The 14,527-nt window shown below is 43.6% G+C and overlaps 1 long non-coding RNA gene across 2 annotated transcripts; it reads left to right on the top strand.

The window, feature by feature from the left end:
- Positions 1 to 2,894: 2,894 nt before the first annotated feature.
- Positions 2,895 to 3,834, top strand: LOC147898107 (uncharacterized). 2 transcript variants are annotated; one of them, XR_015541614.1, is made up of 5 exons: positions 2,895 to 3,017; positions 3,115 to 3,164; positions 3,269 to 3,339; positions 3,442 to 3,553; positions 3,667 to 3,834. It is a non-coding gene; the product is annotated as an uncharacterized LOC147898107 (long non-coding RNA). The 2 variants fall into 2 exon arrangements; XR_015541613.1 differs by lacking the exon at positions 2,895 to 3,017 and having other exon boundaries at positions 3,028 to 3,164.
- The last annotated feature ends 10,693 nt before the right edge of the window (positions 3,835 to 14,527 follow it).

The raw sequence follows: 14,527 nt of genomic DNA, 5'->3' as shown, positions 1-14,527 counted from the left end.
CCTTCATGTGGTAGTCATTGATGCTCATATTTTCTCTCTCCACATTATGCAACTCCTGCTTGAGCTGCATTTTCCTGGCTTGCGTATTTGTGCTATACATTTTTGTCAAAGTATCCCATGCATCCTTTGGCGTGCTTGCATCTTGAATCTGCATAGAATTTGAAATACTGATAGACAGCCATTACATAACTTTTCTGGCTCTCTCATGCCATCCTTTAAATGCCTGCAACTCCTATTGATTGGGAACATTAGGAATAAGTGGTTCTTGTTCAGCTCCAGTAATGAACTCCCAATAGCCTTTTCCCTTAAGGAAATTCGTCATTCTAAACTTCCATGCTTGGAAGTTGTTCTTGTCAAGCTTTTCAGTAACAATCTATGAAAGAGCATTAGACGCCATTACAGAACACTGCAAAATATTCTGTCACTATAAAAAACACAACTTCTGCCTCACAAGGGCAAATCTACAAAACTAACAAGAGTGATATTTGACCACACAGTCACTTCCTAGTGACGATTATGCATCAACAGGCAATAAGAATGATTCTATCACTCCCAATATCTCTGCACAGAGGCATACGATGTGATTTCTACGATAACTTCTCACCGACCTGCAAAACAATGGTCGCACAGTAAAAACATGGCACTTTTTTGAATGCTTGCGAAAAACTTCCGCCACCAAAATGGGCCCCAAAATGGACTCGTAGCATACACCCTGAGACAATGCACTCTTGCACTTTTCAGGTGTGCTACCTGCACAGATTTGCTCGCAAACTCGAAAAAAAAGGAAAGCAACACTGATCCTCTTACTAGGACACCGCGAACTTCGTTTGCTTTCTTAAGCTCCTTACCACGAACCGAGCTTTGATACCATGTGAAGAGAATGGGAGAGAAGCAAGGAGTCTCACTTATAGCTTTCTCACATACACAATGGGGAAATATACACAAAGGTGGAGGCTGAAAACAATTTTCCTCTTCTTAGTTGTGAAAGCCAAAAGAACTCTCTCTTAATACAAAAGAATAGGTGAACCCTATATGTGGGTCTCAAACCAGACTCAGCTAGCTAAGGTGGCATACTAACTGAGCCACTAACTGGAGTACATAAAGATAGCTGCCATCCAGCTATTATTAATGGGCAGTGTACTAACCATATTTGCAGCTAACAAGTCGGTGACATAAATGCACAAGGGTCACCCTGGCATATCACGAGTGGAGCTCGATATCTCAACATGTCGTGGATCTAAGTCAGGTAGGGTAGACTTTACTAAGGTAACCCTTAAATTCGACCATCTTTTGTGTGTCAATAACAAAGCCGGCCTTGTTTTGGTGGGGGGGAGAAATAAAACAAGGTGAATAGTATTCAATGGGCCTGCCCAAAGTGAGAGAGAGAGAGAAATGGAAGAGGAGAGGAGGAATATTTAAGGACAATTGGAATAAATGCACATCCAGAAAACAGACCCAAATTTAAAAGAGATGCTATAAAGTCAACACACCAGCCAATCATAAAAGGAAAAAAATAAATGAAACGAAATTTAAAGAGATGATCTAAAGTCAGCACACCAACCAAACATGAAATTTGCAAAAACATCGGTAAAATGCTTGAAATTATTTTAGGCATCTCAAAGTAGAAGCTTCATGCGAGCAAGTGTTTCTCAATGGTGCAAAATACAATAAAGTTTTCTAACATTGGTTGGTAGCATATACACATGGTGCCACTTTTTGGCCTGCCCATAGGATGGCCTTGGTGAAGATGTGTGATAAATAGGTATTTTTTAAACATTTCTTTTTATGTTAAGGTGATTGGTCCACTTATCTTTAACCTATTACCCACAGACATGAGAAAAAAAAGGACACGTGGCAGCCTAGAGGAGAAGAGCTTGCCACATGTCACAAAGAAAGAGCTCTTGGATGGAGGCTTGGAGGGGGGAGGAGGTGGAAAGACAAGAGGTAGGCTTTGAGTGGGGAGGAGGTGGAAAGACAAAAGGTAGCTTTAGGGGGAAGGAGAAGACAAAAGGCCAATGGAATGGAGGAGATGGAAGTTCAACTTTGGGAGGAAGGAGGAGATGGAAGGTTAAGGGAATGAAAGGAGGAGATGGAAGCTCTCAGAGCCATGGGTTAAGACCTAGCCAAAATTTCAAAAGCCAATCCAAGTATTGCTTAGCAATTTAAGGATAGCAATTTAAGAATCGATCATTCTACTCGCTAGCTGAGGGAAGATCTACCTTCAGATGGGGAGTGGTCGAGGATGGTCATGCATCTTTGCCTGCGCAAAGCACGGTTTTAGTACTCGTGGCTTTCAATGCAGTGTTCACAAAAAACCTGCAAAACCTTACAATGAAACTGCAAAATTTTAGGTTTCACTTGACAATTTTCTATTGAAAATTGTTCTTGTAAGTGTTTCATAGGGATTGGACTTGGAAGATTAAAAATGCAAAATTTATGGATTTTCATTCATAAAACATGAGTGTTTTTTAGTGCACTAGAATCTAAAGAGAGAGCCTCGTTTATCTCCGGAGGATCACGATAACCTAGTTTATGGAGGAACTTCAAGATAACCTCATCTCCCTGTAACCTATAAGGCTTTGCCACGCTTTAGTAAGCCTCCTCTAACGTGATTTTTAAGAGGATTTGCCCTCTTTCACTAATCAACCAGTAACACCTACTCCCTTTCTCGATCGATGCAACTTCTCCATTTGTTGGCTTCTACCTCCTCTGCACACCTGCTGGCCGGTTTCACAGAAAACATGCAAACTATAAACTTGCAACATTTTCATTTTCACTTGTAAAAAATATTTTCTCAATTTTGTAAAATTTGCAAAATCTCAGGCAATTTAGTTGTTTTTTAGCTAAAAAATCGACAAATTCTCGGGAAAAACCTTCAAATTTCGAAACCAGAAGTTTTGTGATTTGTTGAGAAAAATGTTTTCTATGAAGAGTGTGGCTGTGTCTCCCAAAATGATGAGATGACGAGTTCAAGTTCAATACAAAATACCACAAAGTCAAGTTCTTGATAACTAGAGGTGATTTTCAACTATCTATTGCAGATGCTTTAGTTCCCGCGTCCCATGCTTTGCCTTGCATGTTCTTCACATAATGACACTTGGGGCTTGCGCACAGTAATGCAGGTCCTGGCTCTCGAGTCCTCAAGCAGACAACGATCCTCGAAGGTGCTCCTACGATTCCTAGCTCCCTTCGACAGGGTGTTTGCATGCTTGCAATTCGCACCATACAAACTTCATGCTTGATTTTCTACATTGTGATTTTGATGCAGGGGTAGACGTGATCAAAGCAATCGTTGCAGTTCCCAATACGAGCGAATTCAGCAGCTTGCTTCATTTCTCGGTGGGCTGCTTCATTTCTTGGCCCCTCTTTGTTTTGCTTTTGCGCTCCTTCAGATGCTAATATCTTATTGTGATTAACTCTTCTGGCTTTTCTTCATGACAGGAAAGCAGATCTTCCAGTCCAGCTCTCTACCCTTCTCGTATTCTTGACCGAAGCGTGCTGCCTACGTGAGAAACAGATTGGGCATAGCGTTGATCTACCATAGGCGTTACAGGTAATTGAATTCCAGGGAGTAGATTTTTGTTTATCAAATCAGCAAATCTCTGTCTTATGGATCAAGGGGTATAAGCGTAACACATTGCCCAATTTTTATTGTTTTCATTGTAGACATCCATCGTCACAACTCAGATTTCTGAGTGGATTGAGACGGATGATTGCGTGAGCTCCTACAAGCTGGAGAGTGTGTCCGTGGGCTGCTCTTCATATGCCTTGCTCTGTCGGTTGTCAAGCCAACTGTCTCAACGTTGTTGACCTCTACACAAGCTGGCAGCAGGAGATGTGAGTTGCGAAGTATGAATGGTCTCATTTGTTGTGCGTTGCTCTCTCTCTCTCTCTCTCTCTCTCGCGCGCCAGCGATGGCTTTCAAGTATCACACAAGTCTAACATGTATGGGACTGCAACGCAAAAACCAGGGCTATGGGATTGCAACGCAAAAAACAGGGGAAGATCACGCAGGAAACTTGCCATAGAGCCCATTTAATAGTAGAACGTTTTTAATTAGGACAAGGTGAAAGGCAATGAGCCGAGAGCTAGAAACGAACTTGAAAAGCCTCAAGGGGAGCGGCAAGATGTTGCTGGATAATGGAGGGATTCAATGCATAGCCAGCTGTTTGGATTCGGGATGCATAGCCTGCTCTTTGGGTAGAGGGATTCGGGATGCAGCCTGCGATTTGGGTGGAGGGATTCGGGATGCATAGCCTGCTGTTTGGGCAGATGGATTGGGGATGCATAGCTGGCCGTTCAATCAGGGTTACAATCTACTTTACGGTGAAACTCAGCCCTCTGCGCTTATTTCATATTTCGTAAGAGATCCCTGGATCTTGCTCTAGGCAAGGCATATGGAAGGACTGTGGTGCCTTTTATAATAGTAAGGCAGAAACACAATTTATTACAATTATTTTGGGGGATTACCTAGGCAGAGCACCTTTGACTCTCATAATTACACTAGAATACCCTAGAATACCCAATCAGATTCTCTCTCTTCCGGAAGATCCATCTTTAAATCATAAAACTTTATTCTTAAAAATACTTTAGACTTCGTGATTTTATTGCCAAAAATACCTACAAGTAATTTTCACTACAGGGTTCTTCCCAAGCAATTTTCCAGCATTTCTTCTTGAGAGTGCCACTGATTTCACTAAGGGGTTGAAGGAAATTTGAGTGACTCCTAAAATAACAAAGCAAAGGAAGGAAAGATGTGTAACAAGGATAAAAGGCAAGGGTGTTCCCTATTGTGATCGTCATGGCAATTTGGACTACCATTTACAATCGTGGCTACTCCAGGATCCATGCCTATATCATATACTGTCAGCAATCAGTACCTCTCTAGATATCAGAAGCACTCAGTATGAGGGAGTGGAGGTGCTACCCCTTTCTTGAGCATTCAGGCAAATGCTCCAGACAACGCTTTGCTGAGCCTGAGAGCCACAACCGAAGTTGGTTCGAACTAAAACGTGGAGTTGCATCCACTGAGGTGAACCTGCCAGCCACCCTCCTCCGCCCACATCACATCCAATAGTACATCATTGCCTAGTGACTGGAAACTCTACATCCTTTATGTCCTTATTCTTATGCAATTGGCACCAAGGAGACGTCCTTGCACCAAGTAAATCAACCAACAGACATGTTACATTTTCAATTGGCAACAAGATTTTACAGCAAGAACAGTTCCTTGCACTGAGTAAAATCAACCAATTGAATCCATACAACCAGCTGCACCAATCCTGGAAAATTCCCTCAGCCTAGAACAGTTGTCCTGGCAAGCATCAACACCAAACCCACTTCTACCAAGTAGGTAACTAATCCATATCCTGGACAAATCCAAAATCCTCTTTATAAACATACCACCTCTTCTTGCAAATGCCCATGAAGGAAAGCTGTCTTGATATCAAACTGATGTACCTCCCAATGAAAGTGGGCAGCAAAGGCAATAACAATGCGAATAGTAGTGATCTTGGATGTGGGGGAAAAAGTCTCTTGAAAGTCAATGCCTTGTTGCTAAGCATAGCCCTTATCAACAAGACGGGCTTTGTAATGGTCCACTGAACCATCAGCTTTCTGTTTAATCTTAGTTCCAATGGCGTTCTTGCCAGGAGAAGTCACACAACTCCCAAGTGTTATTCTTATAGATAGAATCCAATTCAGCTTGCATAGGCTTCAACCAACAATCACTCTGAAAGGCATCCTGATGGCATAATGGCTCTTCATTGCATGCTGTAGCAACCAATGGCACAATGCATAAGCAACCAAATTAGCATGCTCTTTCTGGACAGCTGCTGTAGTACGGGCTGGCAGAGGAGTATCTTGTTTGCTGTCTTTTAATGTGTCAAGGAGCCAACGGGGGACCTTTTTGGGATCTTGTATTTCACTCTTTTCTGGGCAAGAGCCCTGTGCATAATGTTCTGATCAAGCTGAGGCATATCAGGCTGTAAATGAGGCTGAATATCATGCTGCACATGTGGCTGCAAAGGACCAACAGATAGAGGAGGAGCAACCTCAGATGTGACATTATCATGAGCATCTGACGGAATCTAAGGCATCAAGCTATCAAAGAGATCTGGGGCATGAACAACGGGCTATTTTTGACAGTCCAGCAAAGGCATAGTGGAGGATTCATCAAATACAACATCCCTTCTAACAAAACACTTGCCTGTGCGGGGCTGGTAGAGCTTGTAGCCCTTGCTCCTTCAGCTATACGCAATAAAAATACATTTGACAGCTTTTATCATCCAACTTGGTGCGTGTCTGAGAAGGCACATGGATATATGCCAAGCATCCAAAAGTCCTCATGTGAGAAATCTTGGGCTCATGACCTATCCAAGCCTCATAAGGTGTGATGGTCTTCAATGCCTTTGTGGTGTTGGAAACATGGTGTGAGGGAGAGAGAGAGAGAGAGAGAGAGAGAGAGAGAGAGAGAGAGAGAGAGGCTAAGGAGTGAAGAAGTGATACTCAAATGAAGAAATAATGAAGGCTTTCATTCATTCATCAAGTATATGAAGATAAGTGAAGTACAAGCCTTATATAGGCTACTCACTCACATACTCTCACACTAGCACCTAGTGCATATGGATAAGTCCCATAATGACACGTGGCACTCACACATGTCTCACACACATGAACTAGTACGAGATCACCTAGTACTATACACCAACACACTCTCTGGCTATGATATCTCCAACCCCCCCCTTCAGAGCGAAGAGTGTGAGACTCAATACGCAAAGAGTAGACGGATCCCCCCCCACCCACCGCAATACTACAAAGAGGAAGTCCAACTATCCAACACCTCCCATGAGATAGCGACTTCTCAGTCAGCTTGCGACCTGCAAGGGCAAACCGTCACTCATCACCCCCCCTTACTTTGATTTGGGTGGTCAATACCATCAAACTAAAGTAAAAGACAATACATTCATTTTTTGGGGACAACCTAGGGCAGAGTTCCTTTTATTGACTCCAAATACATTCATTTTAGAGGGACAACTCAAGGATGAGAATCTTTATTGACTCAACATAAACACTTATAGAACTAAGCATCATCTATTTCCTCAGAGAGGAATAGATCATGCAATACAGCAGACAAAGCTAGATGCTTAGGTCCAGTAGATGTAGCATAAATATTATTGAGCTTTTCCAGGTTCTCCTTAGCTGAAGTAGTGAGGTCAAGTTGATGAAGCAATTTGTTGACCAACCTCACACCAATAAGCGCCAATGCTTTGTCATGCTGCTCATCCCTAGTTGAAGGTAGTGTGGCTGAGTCTGCACCACAAGGACGAGGCTCCATAGTATCAAACTGAGGTAGCAAAGGCAACAAGCTGAAATAGATATGTGCATACCCCTTGATAACTAATCTTGCCTTGTATCTGTTCACAGAACCATCTGCATTGTGCTTCACCTTATAAACCCACTTACAGCCAATTGCATTCTTGTCTTTAGGCAAAGGCACCGGTTCCCATGTAGCATTTGCTTCCAAGGCATCCATTTCTTCATCCATGGCTTTCTCCCATTTTTCTTTTCCCATGGCTTGCTCAAAAGAAGTGGGTTCTGGTTCCTGTATCACTTTGACCATATCGGCATAATGAATGGCTATAAATCCATCATATTTCAGCCTATCCACAGGATACCTAGCTCTGGTAGACCTGTGCAAAGTAGGCTCACTTCCAGCCAATAAAGGAGTGTGTCTAGGGCTGTGAAATGAATCAGCAGCTTCAGAAAGGCGTGAATAAATGTGTCCAACTGCTGGTAAATGATCTTGGAGGTTCCAAAATGCAAACCCTAATGGAAAAGCACCAAGAATACTCCTCAAAATGTAGAACTGAGTGAACCTGATTGAAGGAGCAGCAAGTAGATGCCCCGAAACACAGAAATGGCCTCCACAATGCAGAACTTCTGTTATAGGTGTTGTTATGCTCTAGCCGAGATAGCATGACCTCGGAAAGATCGGTGGGCATTTTCTCTTAGATGACCAACTTTTGTAATAGTTAATGTGCGTAATTGAAATGGTCAAGAGAAGTAACTGCCAAGGTCCTAGGTGAGGGTGAAATGGCATTGACTAGGTAGTTTTGAGTGCTAAGGCCTAGGTGCACCTAAATGTGCAATAATGCCAAGGGGCAAGTGGTTTTAAATGTGCCCCAAGAGAGGGGTAAATGGTGCACCAAGTGGAGAGGCTAAAATGATGACATTTGGCAAGGGGAACTATCTAGGGAATTGAGGGTCTTGTGGATAAGCATGAAAAAAAAAACAAAAGGAATGAATGAATTCGAAGATCTGCGATCCACGAGAGTTAGGCTGGGTGGAACAACTGAATGCCATCGCCCGTGAGCTGAGTCAATGTAGAAATAGAGATTCAGGACAAGAGATAGAGTCGTTGACAGTTGGTATCAGAGCATACGTAAGTGTAGGGACGTGAGCGTCAAACTGATTGGCGCGGGCCTACACCAGCAGATCGATAGGAATCTCGTGAGGCGTTGACAAACCGACGCACAATTGGCCTTCGATGAATCTGGACGGTAGCTACGACGCACGGGGTCTTTGTTTCGTGGCTGGACTTAGAGGTCACGTAAGGTAGCGGCTGGTGGCGGGTTGAGCGCAGAAGTGACGCAAGAAGTGGATCAACGAGTCGTGACGTGGACATTCGTCGGCGAAGGCCTAGGAAAGGGTAGACGAGTCGAGCCTGGAGCGTAGCGGGAATGGTAGAGCGGGAATTCGTCACAGGGTCAGAGGTGACGCAGCGCAGGTTGACTACCCGTGGTCTACGAAGGACTAAAATTAACGAACTGTTGGGCTTTGGATAGCGTGGTGGTTCGGCGGTCGACGAGAAAGAAAACCAGACGGGACTTCTGAAATTGTGGCTGGACCTAGAGGGTTGCCGTGACGACGGACAGCAGCAATTCGGAGGCTGGAGACCGTGTGGTCCGAAATACTCAACGAAATAAGAGAAGGATATCCCGCTAGCTACCGCTTTGTTTGCATCGGAGCTACATCGGGCGTTGGTACCTTTAACGGGGAGAAATCAGGAAGCATTTTCTTTCGATACAGTTTTTTTTTTTTATAGTCCTGTTATTCCTACACTGTGAAAAGGAACGTTCAAAATATCGTATATTTTGGGGGTTTAGTGTGCAGGAGAAAGAAGAAAACAAAACAGGAAAGCAGAACAGAAAAGAAGAGTATATATATATCTTTTATTTGGGTTTTAGAAAAGACTTTAAAAAAAAAAGAGAAAAAAAAAACCATTTTCCATTGTGAACCTATGGAGGCAGAAGGGCAGAATTCGAGGGTGAATCCTAGTGAGTCTAGAGTACAGTCTACACAACAGATGTCACATCATGCAGCACCTACTTTGATCGGTAGGATTTCGATATTAGAAGATGCTTTACAGCAGATTATGAACCAGCAGCTTCAAGTGAATGCTGGTCAAAATGAGATTAGGGAAATGGTACAAGCCTTGTCGGCTAGACCGTCTAGAATTGATAAGGGCAAAGCTCCAGCAGAGCCAGAGCCCAGTATCCATTCATTAGAGTACGCAAGGGTCAAAGTGCCTAATATCACTAATTATAGACCAGAGAAGTACGCTGGTCGGATGACCGAGCGCAGCTCTGATGTGATCGAGGTTTGGTTACACAAGTGGGAAGAAGCCTTCGCCATTTGTGAAATTAGATCCGATCTAAAGAAAATCCGCGAGGCCACACACCTGTTTATTGAGGCAGCGGATAGATGGTGGATAAAGCAACAGAAGGATCAAGTTGCTCCTACCACCTGGGAAGGGTTTAAAGCTGAATTTAAGAAACACTTTCTCCCACCTGATGAAGAGTCCCGAGCTTGGGATGCTTATAGAAATCTTCGTCAGAGGAGTCTGTCAGTGGCAGAGTACACTGACAAATTCAGGGAATGTGTCATGAAAATAACAGACCCTCTCCCTATGTCGGTTCAGTTAAAAGAATATATGTATGGATTGAACGACAAGATCAAAATGGAAGTTCGGGCTAAATATGTGACCACATTAGATGAATCTATTGCAGTAGCCCTGAACTATGAGGATGCCAGAGGCAGATCTGGTGGATTTGTGCAGGCAGGGACTCAGTATGAGTACCCGAAAAAAGGGGGAGTCCAGAGGAAATGGATTTCAAAGACAAGTGTCTCGCAGCCAAGTGGCCAAACCAAGCAGGTGAAGCCGGTTGAGGGACCAGTAAAAACAAGTACCACCGTTGGAGTGAAAAGGAAAATAACTCCAATGGCAGCCCGGGCTTGGTCAAAGTCCTCGTTGACCCCTGAACAAAAAGAGAAAGCTAGAAAAGAAGGATTGTGCTTCGGCTGCCTTCAGCGACATCAGTGGAAGGATTGTCCACTGAATAAAGACCGTCGCACGGCTAATATGATAATATCTGAATGCGACGTGGAAATGCAGGAGAGTCCCAATGCGGAACATATGTAGATGCAACTGGCGGGACCTTCTCAGAGGTTAGTACCTTGTCTGTTATGTGTATCTGTTGCTAAGTTAGTGACGAGTGCACCTGATAACATCCTATCTAAGCCCGCAGCAACGGGGTATACGGCCTTTAATGATACGGAGTTAATTAAAATGAAAGGGCAAGGGGCCAGTCATGATGTCATTGTGTTGTTTGACTCGGCGTCAACTCACAATGTGATTAACTCCAAGCTCGTGAAGAGGCTGAAATTAAAAACGAGCCCATCTGACTATGCGTATACAGTCAGAATGGCAGATGGAAGTTCAACTGAAGTATGGGACCAAAGGGTTACCCAGTTGGAGCTTCGAATTCAGGACTATGCTGAGAAGCTTGATTTTGAAATGACCAAGCTTGCTCATGCAGATATAGCCCTGGGTATGGCGTGGCATTCTAGGAAGAATCCAGCCATTGATTGGAAAAAGCACGTATATCAATTCAAGATGATTGATGTGCTTTATGTCTTGCGAGGTGAAAAAGATATACCTCAGGGACCGTTGGTTTCCGTAATGGAAATCCGAAAAGCTCAAGTGGAGTTTTTATTCCTTTGCACAGCATCGGTAGAGCCGGTTGATGATTCTTCGGCTAGCACTGATGTTACGCAAAGTGGTGAGATGGCCAAGCTGGCTAATCTTATAACAGAGGAGTTCTCTGAATGTTTTAGGGATGAACTACCTTATGGGTTACCTTCAGAGCGGAAAGTTCAACATAAGATTGAACTGATCCCGGGGGCAGAACCTGTAAATAGACCTCCCTATAGAATGAGTTTTGCTGAAGAGGCGGAGGTGCGTAGACAACTGGAAGAATACCTCAAGTTGGGGCAGATTCAACCAAGTTTCTCACCTTTTGCTTCGCCAGTGATATTAAAGAAGAAAAAGGATGATACGTTTCGCCTCTGCATAGATTACAAAGCATTGAATAATATCACTGTTAAGCACAGGTATCCGATGGCTCGGATTGATGATTTGCTAGATGCATTACATGGAGCCGTGATTTTCAGAAAGATAGATCTTAAGTGCGGCTACCATTAAATCCGGATTAGAGCCGAGGATGTGCATAAAACCGCTTTTAGAAGCAGGTTTGGTCATTATGAGTTTTTGGTAATGCCCTTCGGACTTACCAATGCTCCAGCGACCTTCGTCATGCTTATGAACGATTTGCTACGTCCGTATATCGGAAAGTTCGTAGTACATTTTATTGACGATATCTTGATATTCAGTAAAAGTGTTACTGAGCATCGTGAACACTTAAGAATAGTGTTCAGTACTTCGAGGAAAGCCAGTCTTTATGTGAATAAGAAGAAAACTATACTATGTATGGTTAGGCTTGAATATTTAGGGTTCATAATTACTCCACAGGGGGTAGAAATGGATCCGAAGAAAGTGGCTGCGATACTAACTTGGCCAATCCCTCAGAGTCTGACCGCGTTGCGATCATTCTTGGGATTTGTCCAGTTTTATAGAAGGCATATCAAAGGATATTCCGGAATAGTATCGCCATTGACTGATCTGACCTCAGATAAAGTACCTTTTATTTGGGGATAGAATCAACAAGAAAGTTTTAACACCATAAAACAAGGTGTGGTCTCAGGACCGGTGTTAAAAATAGTTGATCCCCAGAAACCGTTGTTCCCAGAAACCGATGCAAGTGGCATTGCGGTAGGAGCAGTCCTCCTTTAAGAGGGAAGGCCAGTAGCCTTTGAAAGCAAGAAGCTTTCTCCCTCTCAAAGGAATTGGTCAACTCATGAATTGGAGTTGTATGCTGTCATCCATGCTTTGAAAACATGGAGGCATTATTTGTATGGTTCAGAGTTTTATGTGGATGTAGATCATGATACTCTGAAACATTTTTGTAAACAACCTGACTTGAGGGGCCGCCAAGCTAGGTGGGCAGAGCTCATGCAGGAGTTTAATCTAACGATTTGGTACCGAAGAGGAAAAGACAATAAGGTTGTTGATACATTGTCTCGCATTATGCACAACCTGAGTTTCACGGTATTAGAGAGTGCTCTAATGACCGAGATAAGAGAAACTCAAAGAGTGGACGAGTTTGTCCAGAGCTTGTGGCCTAAAGCTCATGTGTTAAAACCCGGGGAAAATGAAAAGGATGACCTGGCATCCAGAAAAGGCCAAACTTATGCAAGATATACCATAAGGGATGGTATGCTAGTTAGAAATGGCAAGGTGGTAGTACCTAGTCAGAATGATCTCAGGCAGAGAGTCATTCGACAATGCCATGATAGCCCGTGTGCGGGACACCCAGGAGTCGAGAAGACATATGATCTCGTGAAGCGAGATTTCTTTTGGCCAAAGATGAAAAAACATATTCATGAATATGTGACACGGTGTTTCTCGTGTCAGGTAAGCAAGGCCGAGCGGGTGAAGCCACCCGGACTTTTACAGCCCTTGGAAATACCACTAAGTAAGTGGGAGAGAATTTCCATGGATTTTATAGTAGGGCTGCCTACGACACAAGGAGGGTATGATTCTATCCTTGTGGTGGTTGATCGTCTAACCAAGATGGCTCACTTCATTCCGACTAGAGAGTCTGTTAGTGCCCCGCAAGTGGCGGATTTGTTTATTAGACATATATTTCATCTGCATGGATTGCCTAGATTCATAGTGTCAGACAGAGATGTCAGATTTACCGGTCATTTTTGGACAGCGGTATTTGAGACACTAAGGACTGAGTTGGGAATGAGTAGTGGGGTCATCTTGAGACGGATGGTCAGACGGAGAGAGTCAACCAGACTTTAGAGGATATGCTGAGGGCATTTGTGTCATTGAGGCAACATACGTGGGACAAGTGGTTACCATTGTTGGAGTTTGCCTACAATGATAGGAAACATTCATCTACCGGGTTCAGTTCGTTTGAACTGAACTATGGTTATAGACCAGCCAATCCAACTATAGTTGGAGTACCTCAGAAAGTGCCTAGTGCCGCGAACTTTGTAGTTCAGATGCGGGAGATGCTAGCACTTGCGAGAGCTAATATCCGCCAGGCTATGGATAGAGCCAAGGTGTGTGCGGATGAAAATCGGTCTATAAGAGTATTTAAGGAAGGAGAAAAAGTTTTTCTCAGAGTTCCTTCGCACTCGAAGTCGTTGACTTCAGGGGAGTGTGCTAAGTTATCACCTCGATACTGTGGGCCGTGGTTAATTCTAAAGAGAATAGGCAGTGTAGCCTATAAATTAGAATTGCCACAGGGGTGTAAGGTGCACCCGGTTTTTCATGTTTCGCGCTTAAAGAAATTTTTACATACATGTGACTCACTAATCGAAGGTGTGGTTTTGTTTCAGGAGATAGAGGATATTGCAAGGCGAAAACCAACAAGAATCCTGGACCGAGGAACAATGTAAATACAAAATCGGAAGATACCCACGGTGTTGGTTGCATGGCATGGTCAGCCTCTATCGGAAGCTACTTGGGAATCCGTATACCAGTTACGGAGAGTGTTCCCAGATTTTATCATCGAGGACGCTGATGCTTGAAGAGGGAAGGAATGTTATGCTCTAGCCGAGATAGCATGACCTCGGAAAGATCGGTGGGCATTTTCTCTTAGATGACTAACTTTTGTAATAGTTAATGTGCGTAATTGAAATGGTCAAGAGAAGTAACTGCCAAGGTCCTAGGTGAGGGTGAAATGGCATTGACTAGGTAGTTCTGAGTGCTAAGGCCTAGGTGCACCTAAATGTGCAATAATGCCAAGGGGCAAGTGGTTTTAAATGTGCCCCAAGAGAGGGGTAAATGGTGCACCAAGTGGAGAGGCTAAAATGATGACATTTGGCAAGGGGAACTATCTAGGGAATTGAGGGTCTTGTGGATAAGCATGAAAAAAAAAACAAAAGGAATGAATGAATTCGAAGATCTGCGATCCACGAGAGTTAGGCTGGGTGGAACAACTGAATGCCATCGCCCGTGAGCTGAGTCAATGTAGAAATAGAGATTCAGGACAAGAGATAGAGTCGTTGACAGGTGTGCTAGAGGCTTTAGAACAGCTCCAAAATGCTCAGT

The sequence above is a fragment of the Dipteris shenzhenensis genome, chromosome 9 (genome assembly GCF_047967505.1).
Source record: "Dipteris shenzhenensis isolate YYH24624 ecotype China chromosome 9, Dip_SZ_1.0, whole genome shotgun sequence".
Taxonomy (NCBI): domain Eukaryota; kingdom Viridiplantae; phylum Streptophyta; class Polypodiopsida; order Gleicheniales; family Dipteridaceae; genus Dipteris; species Dipteris shenzhenensis.
Note: the sequence above shows the minus strand (reverse complement) of the source record. Positions and strands in the feature narration are given on the sequence as shown.